Source organism: Bactrocera oleae, chromosome 5 (assembly GCF_042242935.1).
Source record: "Bactrocera oleae isolate idBacOlea1 chromosome 5, idBacOlea1, whole genome shotgun sequence".
NCBI lineage: Eukaryota > Metazoa > Arthropoda > Insecta > Diptera > Tephritidae > Bactrocera > Bactrocera oleae.
Window position 1 is genome coordinate 31,943,975 of NC_091539.1, and position 14,132 is coordinate 31,958,106.

General features: G+C 32.9%; 1 protein-coding gene across 3 annotated transcripts in view; it reads right to left on the reverse strand.

Annotated features, from left to right (window-relative positions):
• The window catches only part of shakB (shaking B), a 343,238-nt gene extending 329,718 nt beyond the window's left edge, over nucleotides 1–13,520 (reverse strand). Inside the window, exons 1-3 of one of the 3 annotated variants that reach the window (XM_070109380.1) lie at nucleotides 3,757–3,914; nucleotides 3,389–3,679; nucleotides 1,763–3,163 (exon numbers count right to left, since the gene is read on the reverse strand). The gene's annotated coding sequence lies outside the window, so the exon portion shown is untranslated. Of the gene's footprint in view, nucleotides 1–1,762; nucleotides 3,164–3,388; nucleotides 3,705–3,756; nucleotides 3,915–12,279 lie in introns of those variants that run through there. The other 2 variants (XM_036371860.2, XM_070109381.1) reach the window with 2 other exon arrangements.
• Nucleotides 13,521–14,132: the final 612 nt, after the last annotated feature.

The window sequence follows — 14,132 nt, forward strand, 5'->3', positions numbered from 1 at the left end:
TCTTTATAAAAATTTTGGGAAAAATGTTTATACGATAAATATCTACAAGTATATGTTTATGAAAATGAAATTTAAAAGTTTTTGGAATCATCACTCTTTTCTTCGTCTTCATCATCAGGGTTATGTTCATCATTCCTCCCTCTTCTATGATATATGATTACGTGATAAACTAAATTCCCAAACTCGAATGCAAATATTTTGGAGCTAATTTCTTTTACTAAGTCTTTTGAAAAATTAGTTTGGTCCAATACCCACAAAAAAGTCCATTTTGACGTACAGTTTTATCACGGCAACTAAATTAATCGAAATCGAATTTGATACTTCTTTAACATTTTTTTTTCTTAAAAGAGGGCACATTATTCTCCTTTTCTTCTTATTGTAACTATAGGTTAAGAAGCATTCGAATTATATTAGCACTGAAAATACCAAATTTATTGACAATAGTCACATTCACATTTATCTAATATATAATTAAACACTGCAATATTTTTAATAATTTTGATTATGATATTATTTATATTCAAAGGAAATTTGAACACTTAATGAAATTCAGCTCATTTTCAGTTAGTACTAACCTTCAAAAAAATAGCTGCTAATTTCATGACATTCTATTCATTACTTTGAGAGTTATTGTGCTAAGAGTGACGCTACTTTTGTTACTATAAAAACAATGGACGATAAAGAATTTCGTGTCTTAATTTTACACTTCTTCTTGATGCGAAAAAATACCGTTCAAGCAAAGCAATGGCTTGAAAAGTGTTATGGGGATTCTGAACCATCAGAAACCAGAATAAAACTTTGGTGTGCTGAGTAGAGTCGTAGAGACACTAATGATGCAAACCACATTAGGCGTCCAAATGAGGCTGTAACACCAGAAATCATAAAAAAAAATCCACAAAATCGTTCTGAATGAAAGTGAAATTGCGTGACATAGCTGACATCGTAATGATTTCAAAAGAACGTTTTGGCTTTATATTGCATGAGCATTTGTCCATGAGAAAGCTCTGTTCAAAGCGGATGCTGCGTTTTTTGACTGCTGACCAAAAACAGCAACGGTTGTTCGCAGACCTCAAACTCACCTTGGCGGTAAGAAATTTCGCTCAAATGAAGAGGTTGTCACTGAATTTCAGGCCTATTTTGAGACAAAAGACAAATTAATCTACACAAATGGTATTGAAATGTTAGAGCGGAGCTGGAATAATTGTGTTGCTCTTGATGGAGATTATATTGATCAATAAAGCCAGTTTTGAACAAAAAAACCGTGTTTTCTTTATTAGGCCCATTGTTATTTCAATGAGCAACTATCAATGCTTCATTTTAATATTCATACTTTGAAATTTTGATTCAATGTCTGAAATAGTTTCCATTTGATATTATTTTTTCCTCCTTTTTTTTTGATTATTTAATTTCCCAATCTCGGACTTTTTCTGCTTCAGTCATTATTGAAATATTTAACTTTTACTATCATAAATAATAATTTAAGAACACAAAACTGAAGAAAAAAATGGATATTCAACATATAAGATCAAAACGTATCCAATTAGTTTTAAGCCTTTTAACATCTATAGCGCCGATCGCAATATATCTCTGTGCAACAAATCGAAAAGTAAGAAAAATTATTTGGCAGCTCGACATCGGAAACATTGCACTTATAAATACAATTGTAAACATTTTTCAATAATACCACAGATCATAACTCATAGACACAAATAAGAAAATGCTTGCACCTTTAGTAAATTAACAATTAGCTCTTTCCACTCACCTCTTAGCGCAAATGAATAAAATTCCGCGTGTTGTGTAATTAGCGTACTGACATTGAAATGCAAACACTTGTAACGCACTAAGTTTATTATTTTCGTCTTGTTTTTTATGCTTCTTATTGTTCTGTTTTAAATTGAATTTTGTTGTTGTCGAACTACATTCATATGGTCCATACGCACACACCAGTAAACCAAACTGAACATTTCATTGCTGATTTTTAGTCACGTTAAAGTCACAAACTATTTATAGTGTTGTTATTATTGCTTTTTCGATAGCTATTTTGCTCTTTTTTTGCCTTCGTATTTGATAATGACTCGTCCTTACACGTGAGTTGATAATTTCTTCGATTATTATTAATGATTTACCGTTACTTCACTTGTTACTGCTATTTTCAGCAGCAATGCAAATATCTTCCGTTCATTATGTTTATAAGCCATTTTGCTCTACAAATCCTATCGTGGTTTTGCATCAACGAAAGCTGAATTAAATAACTCCAGTGATCAATTGTACGTTTTACAGTTTTTGTGAGCTATTCGTAAGTATTTGTTATCGCATTTGGCTGAGCGATTTCGATCGGGGCTAAAGTTTTTAAAATATGTTTCATGTCGTTGTTTTTTGGCATTTATTGTGCTGTATGGTTTTTTATATTCGCACACATTTCGTTATTTCAATATATTGATGGAATTCTTAGTTTGGTTGCTTTTATTGTGTTTGTAGTTATTTTAATGCCATAAATTTTAGTTTGTGAATGTTTACGAAATTTTCATAATTCTAATATTCAATAATTTTATAAGCTTGAATGGTATTATTTATTATCTATTTTCATCGTCGAATTGTATTCAAATTTTAATCCCAATTTTTTTGGTTTTTGTGGTGAAGTTTCGTTAAATGTGAATTTCGCATGTAGATATTTTAATTATCCTCTATATTTAAGCTATTTATTGCACTAAAAGGGTAAACTGGTATTATATTTAAGTGGTGTTTTCATTTATCTTTATTTTCGTTTTGAATATTTTTACTGATATGTTTATTAATTGCATTGCATTACGGTAAAATATTTGGACTCTATTTCAGTCTATTGAGCTTCGTTTATTTTCAAAAGTTATTGTTGTTGTTTCAATCCCATATAGTTGATATTTTCAATTTAGGTTTTTTGCTTAATTATTTTTATGGTTTACCTGCTTAAGTGCTGTTAGTGGTTGTTGTTGCTCTCGTTGCAATTCTCTTTTCAATTCTCTTCTGTTTCTGAACCTGCACAAGTCTTTTCGTAGTTCTTTATTGTGCTCTCAACTTTTCCGAGTATAAAATCCAAATGTTGGTGAAGACAAAACAAGCACACATTAAAACTTTTCAATTCAATTCCGATTCAGTTAATGCTGCTCTGCACGTATGCGGCCCTTAGCTGCAAGAAAAAAAGCAGAAAATGAAAAAAGTTAAAAAAATATGGTGGCATAAGTTAGTTGGGTAAATGTAAAAATTAATGTATTAAAACTTTCTGTACGCGTTGTGGTTGAAGTGCGAACAATCATAAAAAGGATGGACAGGGAAAATAAAATAATGAAATAATTAAGTTTATCGAACCAACAACATAAGTGGGTCAGTGAATTAAGACTGAACTAAGACTGACTAAAATTACTGTTTCCATTTTTCATGAAATAGACGATTTAAATGTATAAAAGTGTGTCACTAATTCGTGGAAGTGAGCGACAAGCAGCGCAAAATATTAAGAACTAATAGCCTTGACAGGCGGCAGCGTTAATCCCGATTCACTGTGAACTTAATCAGATCCAAATTTATAAGTGCATTCAACAGCAATGCGAGTTAGTGAACAGCTGATTGGCATTTAGCAATTTCATTCATTGCAGCAGCTCCATTCCATCGTGGAGTGTTCATTCTGAACGCTTCTTTCTTAGTGACACTTCAAATTGAAACAAAGAAAATATAATATAATAATTTTGACTCAAAAGAAATATGCTAAATACAAAAGTTACTTACTTTTTCTTTCTATTCGTCTTTTCTTGTTTACAATTACAATTATTTTTAAAAAACAAGTGTCAGTGTTGGTTATTTTTCATTCACAATACAATACAGCTGTCAATTTTTAACAATGTTGCTAAGGAAAATGCCACTAACTCCCTAAAATTTTGATAGTTATGTTTGGATTTAGCAATGGAGTTAGCTGTAGTTACTCCAGAATTAATCCCGAATAATGTAGTTAATAGTTTTTAACGCTGCCGTCTGTCAAGGCTATATATTTTCCCGTATTTTATTACAAATCTTTATTGTCGCCTTTAAAATATATAGATTATTGGACAATTTCGACGTCGTATTCATAAACCCACATCTCATCACCAAGAATGATAAATGTAGGGTAGCTTCGTTGTCAATCATCTCATCTGCGAATCCTACTCGACGTTTTATACCAAAAATATTAACCCAAATGTGTTAAGTCGATCCAAAAAAGTGTTGAGCTCCTCTAATATCTCTCTCTGATGCCAAAACGACGATTTTCAAGCACTGTTTCTTTATCTCCATGAGACAATTTTCCGATGACTTAACCTTCACTGAATGCTTTGTGCCTCTAAAATACTTGTGTTCGTGATAAAGAAGACTTCCCAAAACACATCTGCAACATTTTAAATGATTCGGTAGCCGTGATTCCATTGGAACCAATATTCCATTGTAAAAATCGCCGGACAAACTTTTCGCTTCGTAAGCAAACAGGTGTCAAATGGACCCTTCAAGCATAATTTTTTAGAAATACTTATATATATTTTTCGAAGAACTTCATTTGTGTTTATTTTATTAAAATTATCCGTTAAATAGATTCATCAATTATATTTCAACTTATGGAAAATATTTTCATATTATAACTGGTTAAGCTCTGCTAGTGCATCATTTTTATCAAGATACTTGTATATAAGTATTTTCTAAACAATTGAAATTTCAAACAAAGAACGGAAGGTTTAATCGAAATAACTACTTAAAAATTCGCTAGTCTATGGAAACCAGGATATATATTCATAATATTAGGAACAGGGGAAGATATTAAATTATTTCAATAATTTTTTTTCCAAGCATCTTATAATAAGCGTAGTTTTTCCAATTATTATATAGACAATTTCCACATATCTTTATTGACGCATCCGAGAAGTATTGACGTCAATTTTTGTTTTCAAATAATTCCAATGGACTTTCTGTTTCCCACGCACGGAAATTTTGATTTTTAATATAACCAGTTTCAGTGAATTGAGTTCGATGAATGCAGGTAAAGTTCCTATTCAATGTTAAAATTGTCTCGAATTTTATGTTTAACCAACTCAACCGGTTAATACATGTTAAACAGATAGCGGAGAATGTAGTTCTACGATGTACGTACAATTGATCCATAACCTTTTATAGTTACCAATATCCTTATATACATTGTGACTGGAAATTGTCATTTAAACTGCTGAATATTTTTCAGAATTTTTTTTTTTGTTAAGTTGGTAACACTGTCCTTAATTAGTATGTAAAAATGCGCAATTCGTCAACCAGTATGCTTGCAGCAGCTGTTGAAATCAGTCGACCAGTAGTGTTTTGCGATTTTACAATGGAAAAAAATATTTATTGTGTTTCGAACCAAATTTCGTGTGCGGAATCATTCCGAATGTTAAAAATGATGAACCTATTCTATCGAAAACCCAAGTCTACGACTGGTCGAGAAACCGTCGAAGACATGCCTCGTTCCGGTCGTCCTTCGACGTCTACCACTGACGATAACATAAAAGAAGTCAAAGGAAATCGTGAAGCAGCCAGCTGTAGTTGTGAACGATTTTAAGACCAAAAACTCATTCAATACCATCGATCAACCACCGTATTCACCAGATTTGGCCCCATCCGACTTTTTTTGTTTCCGAAACTCAAATTACCACTCCGTGGAACCCGTTTCGACTCGATTGAGGCCGTAAAAGAAAATACGCAGAGGGAACTGAAGGCGATCCCGGATAGCGCTTACAAGGCATGTTTCGATTATTGGAAAAAGAGGTGGCATATGTGTAACGTTTCAGACAGAGCATATTTTGAAAGCAACAAAATAAATTTTGATGAAGATTAAAATTTTTTTGTTTTATTTACAAGGTCATAGTCAAGTCCTTTAATGGAAAGCTAGTTTATTTGACAAGATATCTTCACGAAATTCAGCATAGATTATTATCGCAAAAAACACCAAAAGTATTGATCAGGTCGAACCACTATAGCATATGGCTGACATGTAAAAATTTTAGGCTTTAAAAAATGCACCTGTTTAGGGTATTATAGTTTCGATGCAGCAAAAGTTAAAACTTTTTCTTGTTTTATCGTCAAAAATAAATTTTATGAAAAGTGTAGCACTGGGAAAAAAAAATTTAATTAGTTGAAAATCAAAAGCCAAAGAAAGATTAAAAAAACGAATGTATTATTCAGAATTGTGGTCGAAAACCAAATCCGTTATATCTATGGGTCTACAAAAAAGTATTTTGAATAAAAAGGCCCAAAAAAGTGTTCGATTAATTAGTAGGTTATGTTTTATTTCTATATAACTATGTTATATATCCTGTTCTCAGTTATTGGCGATGAGCTTTTGTCTCTAAATGTAAACGTGCATGGAAAATTTTCCCAAGGTAACACATTTTTTTTATATATTTAATATTTTGTTTTAATTGATAATAAATTAAACAACCAGAAATAACATAATTGCTACGAAAAGCCTTAGCCGATCAAGCGGGCAGGTAACGCAAATATGTTTTTAAAAACAAACTAAACTTAAAATAATAAAGACTATGCAAATAAAAACTGATAGGAAGGTGCGCTACTGCAGTCGAATTGCATGACTGCATATAAGTAAATACATATGTACATATTTGCCTATATGCATATGCAGATAGTTTTCAGGTTTGGTTGTGCATACCAAATTTGCAAATTACCACGCTATATGCCCTTTACACAATGAAAGGAAATGGCCTCAAACAAAAGTGTCGAAAACTATGCGCACGAAGAGAAGAAAGGAAGTAAATGCTCTTACACCTCTACACAAACCATGTGGCTCACATGCACTGTCACACATACACACAAGTTTCGAAAAATATACGAATGTGTGTTGACCATAATGTGGCATTACTACCCCACATTATGTCACTCATTTACTCTTGATGGCTTTATTCCATTTTATTATGCAACAAAAACACCTCAACGCCTTCTGCCCCAACCGACCCCTTGAATGTCACTATATTGTGCACAAACCTTCGTCAACAAACATTATTGCACTAAACCCATACAAGTTACCGTTGCGGGCGTACGAGCGCAGTTGAATTGCATGCTCTTTAAATATAAATATATTTATATATATAGATATATAGCTATATAGATATGTAGTATATATATAAATAAAATTAGCAGTCTTTGTGGGAGTGGAGTGAATTGCGGGGTTAGAGGGGTGGCGATAGTTTTGAAGTATGTAAAGGCGGCATAGAGAACTAACGTCGTAACAGTGGACTTTCATTCGCTTTCTTTAGATTTTTTTTTTTTTGTAATACATCATTTACGCTTTTCCGTTTCTGTTGTAAATTTTTATTTTCACCGCCCTGGCCGCCGCTCAATCTCTGTTACTTATACGCTCGTTCGCACACATTATTGCATTTTTTGCTTTGCATATGGCAAATGGATACCACTACACTAAAACATCGACAAAAGTGGTATGTGCAAGTATTTGTATATTGAACGCAACACTTTGTGGCAATGCTTTTGTTGCTGTTGATTTTCATAAAGGTAGCGGTGGTTCTGCTACCAACTCGATAGTGGAACGACCGAAAAAATCAGCAACAATTTCTACCACAATGTGGCTCAATGTGGAGTACATATGTACGTAGACGTGTGTGTGCAGTACACACTAGCCTCTATTCGGCCGAGTTTAGTTCCACAAACCCTCCACCAAAAAATTGTTGTGACCAGTTAACCTGCCATTAAGTCTGTCTTTCAGCCAACACAGCAACCTATAGCAGCCCTAACCACCACACGCCCCGGTGCATTTAACGCCTATATACCGCTCACCAAGCTGCATGCACCGGACAGATCGACCCAGCTAGCGACCACTTAAACTAGGGCAACGCCAGTAAAAAAAACACAAAGAATAAAATAAACCAAAAACAAAAGTAGTGTTACAACGACAATGATGGAGCAGTAGCAGTTACAATGACAACAAAAACACTTATTAACATATACGAGTAAGAAAGTGGCGAGACGCCTACCCACCTTCCAAAGGAAGAAAAATATAAATTTACGGAATAATAGAGTAGATACGAAACGAGGCAGTAGCGCAGGAATATAGATAAAAAATGCAAACAAAGATAGAGAAAATGAAAAATGAAGGAAATTGCGAGTAGTAGCATATAATGCCTTCGTTATTTAAGTAATGTGATAAGTTGACGGTAATTTCCTAAAAAAATTCACTTAGAAAGTGAGCTAAAAGTATATCACATAATGCGAGTAGAATAATTAATAATATTAAAATCTTAATAAGCAATCAGACATTTTTTTTAATGCGTAAGGGCGTACATTAATTCAGAAAAAAATCGTTTTAAAGAAGCAGTGTGAATTCTTCTTGCCCCAGTTTTGGTAAATAGACAGGTTGAACTTTTTGGTTTTAAAGTTTAAAATATTTTATTTGATTTTTTCATAGCAATATAAGAAAATATAATTAAAAAGTCCTTACTTTCCGGGTTTCAGATATTCCAAAAATGCAGTATTTTGCAAAATGGGGTGTTCCTAGAATCTTTTATACATATTTTACGTGCTGAAAAGTATTTTGCCTAACTTAGATTTCGATGTCCAATCGATCCAAAAACACAAAGTAATATTTCTTATTAAAGGTTATGGAATGTACGGGTTAGAAAATAAAGATAATTCCATAAAAATTCAAAAATATACACACGTATCAGATTTTCCTTTGGAAATCAAACAGGTTTTTGCCATTGATCACACGTTTGATAGCGTTTTTTCCAGCAGAAAACAATGGTTCAAGGAGCGAAATTCACTTTTTCAATTAAAATAAAAATAGCAGAGAAACCTGCACTTTGTATTATGAAAACTTGACAGTACCTAGTTAAGGTTACTACCCTAAAACACTACTACTCTACTATTCAGAAGACCCTATAAAATATATATATAAATAATCAGCGAAATGAGCTGAACTAATTTCGCCATGTCCGTCTGCCTGTCTGTATATACGCGTACTAGTCCTTCAATTTTTGAGATATCGCTCTGAAAGTTTGTACAGGTGCCTTCTGTCTCCAACAAGCTACAGATTTGTTGGAATTGACGATATCGGTTTATTATAGCATATAGCTGCCATACAAACTGAACGAGTTGACGTTTTTTCTTGTTTTTTTTTTTGTTCCTCGATTTTTGGGTCAGAAAAAGATTTGTCTTTTCTTGTAGTAGTTAAATACCATTAATATCTAGAATAAAAAATTCTTAAAGATACTTTATCTCGAACAGAAATAGCAGTAACTAAACTGACATGGCTGAAGTGTTTTCTTTGCAATATTTTCAGGGATGATTTCCTTAATGAAAATAAAAATCAATAACCTGATATTTTTGACATCCTGTGATTTTCGCAATCTTATTTAAATGCAAATAAGATATATAAATAATTATGTGTATTTGAAATAAGGGTTTCATTTGAAATAGTTCTTAATAGTTCTATGGGCATTTTATGTTTGTATAACAAAACTAAAATAACTGAGTAGATGTGCCAATGTCACTAATACATTTAGACGCATTCCTTAGTACACGAACAGACTGCAAGCTTTGCATAAAAGTATCTGCATGCAAGTATTTGCGAATCGATAGCAGTAGACAATTTGTATGCAAGTGCATTATTTACTTAAACGTTAAATATATATAAGTATATATTTGACACAAATTTACAAACGCGCTTATAATATAATATATGGTATATCCGAGCTCGTATATGCCTAGTTGAGCTCAAGATGACATACATATACATATACACCACTTTTTTCCCTTCATAACTAACTACCGTCATTATATAAAATAACAATGAGCCAATTTTTATAGTCAGTTATTATTATCGTCAACAACAGCAGCGCTAGCAGCACGGCAAAACAGCTAGCAAGCTGGCAGTGGGCAATTTCGTTGGGTGAGGAGGGTGCGGAGGGCGCACAAGTGTGGCTGTGGCACGTAAACGTTAGTGCGGTACCTCTTCTTTTGCCGCTTTTATTGTTATTATATTAATATTTTTGCGCGTGTTGTTGTTGTATTTGTATTTCCATTACTTTAGCTACACGCCGCCATTGTTGTCATTCTTGCTGCCGCAAAGTACATTTACTCACACATGCTCACAAGTACACAAATACAAATATACTTAAACATTATTAATGCATAAACTTATGCCTCATTCATGATTGCTAAATTTAAAATATGCGATCGGTACTTCCATACATGTACGAATGCGAATAGGAACAAACAATAACTGTATTTCATGCTGGGATTTAAGTGGCACTTTATGTTGTAACTTACTGTGCCAAGGGGTATTCAAACACAGTGGAGATGTGCGCTGCGTAAAACTCCACTTCCAATTGGTTTAAAAAGCGAGTGCCAATATTTTTTTAAGGAGAACCAGAACAAAATGCAAATGTATGTTTATTCTGACGATCCAAATTACATTGACATATGTTTTGAACTAATTGGGAATCGGTATATTTCCTACAAAATTTGACAATTGACATATATCAAGGCAGCAATATTTGTTATTAAAATACTTGTTCGACTTGCAAACCGTACTAATTGGAAAAAGGTTTATAAATGTTCCTAAAAAATATTTATTATTTTAATAAATTTTTTATAATTTAATATAAAACCAAATATAAAATTTGATATCAAGATAAATTTCATTGCATTTCTTTAGATTTCTTTTAGTTGACATTAAACATTTGTTTTTATTTTATTTACTTTTATTTTGCTTTATTTAATTACATTTTATTTTATGATATCTTATATTATTTTATTTTATATATTATTCTATTTTACTATATTTTATTTAATTTTTATTATTATTTTTTGTTGAAATTTGAACTCTGATTTAAATTCTACTAGAATTGTTCGTTTAAAAAAATACCAAGTGCTCTTTGCTCAGTGCTCTTTCGAATACATTTATTCGATAATTTGCAAAACACAATTAAATCCAAAGGACTTACATATGAGGCTAATTGATTTTATATATTCCACAAAAACCAAATAGCAAAAGACATTTAATAAGTAAAATTCCACTTTTTCTTCGCCACACCATTTGAAATATTGCATTTTCTTGAAATAATATCAAATGCAATGATGAAGGTTGTAAGCTAATATTTTATTTATGCTGCATTACGCAAAAAGGGGCTTGGAAAGCTTATCATTTATTGAAATATTTTATCATTTCAACACAACTCATTTCCAAACCATAAATTTCGCTATTTTTTTAAACTCTGCTTTATCACCGCATATTTTTCAATGGTTTCAAATGTGTCTCTAATATGAGCTGGACGGAAGCATCCCGCTCTATACCGTATTACGTCTGCTTGCATTTAAAAAGCTCTAATTTATTGTACCGGTTTGAAAAAATATATGTATATGTTTAATAGGTTGTATAAAATTTAAATCCATGGGATGTTTAGATATACGCTCATAAATATCGATTCTAGAGGTTTGTTTATTTGAATTTCAACTGCAATTATTGCAGAGTATTTAATGTAATTCTACAGAACTTTTGAAATCGTTTTCAAGTGATCAAAAGTAAAAAAATAAATATTCTGAATCTTAACAAAATCGAAATGCCCTGTATCGCCGTCGGAAGATATTTAATTTGTAAGAAATACGACTTATTAAAAAAAATAAAAATAATTGATGGTTATAGTGTTATTTATAGATGGGTGAAAGTGAAAGAATTTTGTTTACCGTCATTTCCTTAAAACTGCGGCTTTACTTTATTAGAAAGAAACTCTAAAAAAATGTGTGTATACAAAAGTAGATTACTAACTTGCCACCTAGCTGATTTTACCATACATTTTCAGATTCTACTCATACTCGATCCTCTGGGAGCGTGTTTATCAGGAGTTTCATAAATTTTAAAGCTGTGTTGTCGCAACATAATGTCTTAATAAATAGATAGAACCCGTTTTCTTATTGATATGTCTCTTTCGTATATATTTGAAAATGTTTATGTGTTTCACAAATTTCCTTATTGAATTGTTGCTATTCTTTAGAAGTTAGTATTTTCCTTTGGCAGTAACTTCGTTTGAAAGAAAAAAATGGGTAGAATTCAAAGAAAAAATTTTGTAAAAAGTAACATGCTATTTAGTTTCCATATAAACTGAAATAAATACTTTGTTTTTGTGTGTAAATTTACACGTTTCTTAAAAATTACACTTTTCGTAGTGAAATACAATGTTGCCCAAAATATTTAATTATTGTTTCATTAATTGTTTTTGAAGAAGGGCCTACCTTGTATTATACTGCTGAGCACTCACTGTTTTTTTACTGCTCCAACACTCCTTTATTTCGGTAATAAAACTTTCCAGTTTCTACACAATGCATATCCATTTCACATCCACTTAATCTCATTTGTCAAATTCGTTATTAATTTTTGAGCATTTTCAATTCGTTAACACCATCACCCATATAATTAAACATACAATCATTACACGGCTTATTTAGCGGCACTACTTGGTCATGCAACATTAATATAAACACACCAGAACCGTTGGCAATTTCATGCTTTTCCAACGGAAAATATTGAACACAGTAACCAAATTTGTATACATATTTAAATATAAGTATTAATTTGTGTTTCTATACTTATTTTTTAACATTATAAAAGTAGTTATTGTTTGAACTTCCGTGTTACGGTTTTCACTGCACTTCCGTTCGTATGCATCAACCGCGACTCGACACCACTCAACTAAACTGAATTTGATGCAAAGTCCAAAAACAAGCCCAACAGTCCAAACTGCAACCACAATAGCAGCACTGAGACCAACAACGAAAGAGTTCTCGCGAAAAGTCTGTGAGTAGGGCCGGACTCTGTTGGTGCTGCAAAGCGGCATACAAGACACGAAGCTGAACTAGCATTAGCAGCGATGGCAGCGAGCGTATGACCGAATGGCTAAATGACGAAATGTAAGCTTCAGCAGTGATCTAGCACATGTCCATTAACAGCCATTCTTTAAACAATGACAGCGCTGTTAGCTGAACAGGATGTATCTGTGAGATGATGATAACTACTATTCATGTTGGCAGTGAATGAATTGGCAGTGTTAACCGATCCAAGTTTTAAAAGAAGCACTTTACCGGCGTCAAATTTACAGTACACGTAAAGACGTCAGAATTAAGCCCACAACTCACTTTACTAGACTTAACATTACACGTATTAGAGTTGTACCATTACGGTTTTATACGAAACATTCCTAGAATCATAGCATACTTTTCTGCGCTGTTTACAATCATCATCCGTGTTTCCGAACGTATTCTTCACTTTTGTGACACACCTTTTAAGTACTTTATAGTATTTAACGGTCACTGGCAGAAAATCACACACGCATACACAAAATATTGAAAGTCGCCAGATGAAGTATATGCATCAGTTCCACAACTTCTTGTTGGTCTCGTATGCTGGACTTTACTTTAAAACACTCACACACTCTAAGCACTTGAAAAGCTCACAAGTAGCGCACAGCTACCGTGACATGTGTGTGAACGCGGAAACACAAGTGAAAACTGAAATTGTTCTACAGCTCGAACATGGATCGGCTCTGTGTCGATGGAATGTTGCAGTATTGTTTGTGATGGGAAAATGTCTTGCACACAAGCCTCTTTACACTCGCACAACTTTCTGCTAATATTAGCATCTGCTTTCACCCTCCGGAAAGAACAGTGAATATGGTAACCGAACTAGCGCGAGCACGTATATCACAAATAGGGAAACATGCACACGAAGTCCAAATGGAGAGTAGCAAAGCCTTTGCAGCACAGCACAAGCAAACTAAGTTGAAATGCCAGGTGCTCCGACATAGATACTAAAGCGCCGCAAAGTGTGCGAGAGCGCATAAACGAGAGAATTATGTGCGCATTGGAGCTTTTACTAAAACTTCCTGTGGCGCTCTCAGAAGAATGTTAATGTGCGCTCTGTTAAGAGTGTTCAAGATAATTTACTGTGTACAAGCATTAAGTGATTTCAGCGTCCGTAAGTTTAATCCACTGTTAATGAAACTATATTTGGCTCTATAATTAGGTAACAAATGTACATTGCATTTGCATACTTCTCCCACAATCTTCAGTAAAAATTTTAAATTTCTTAC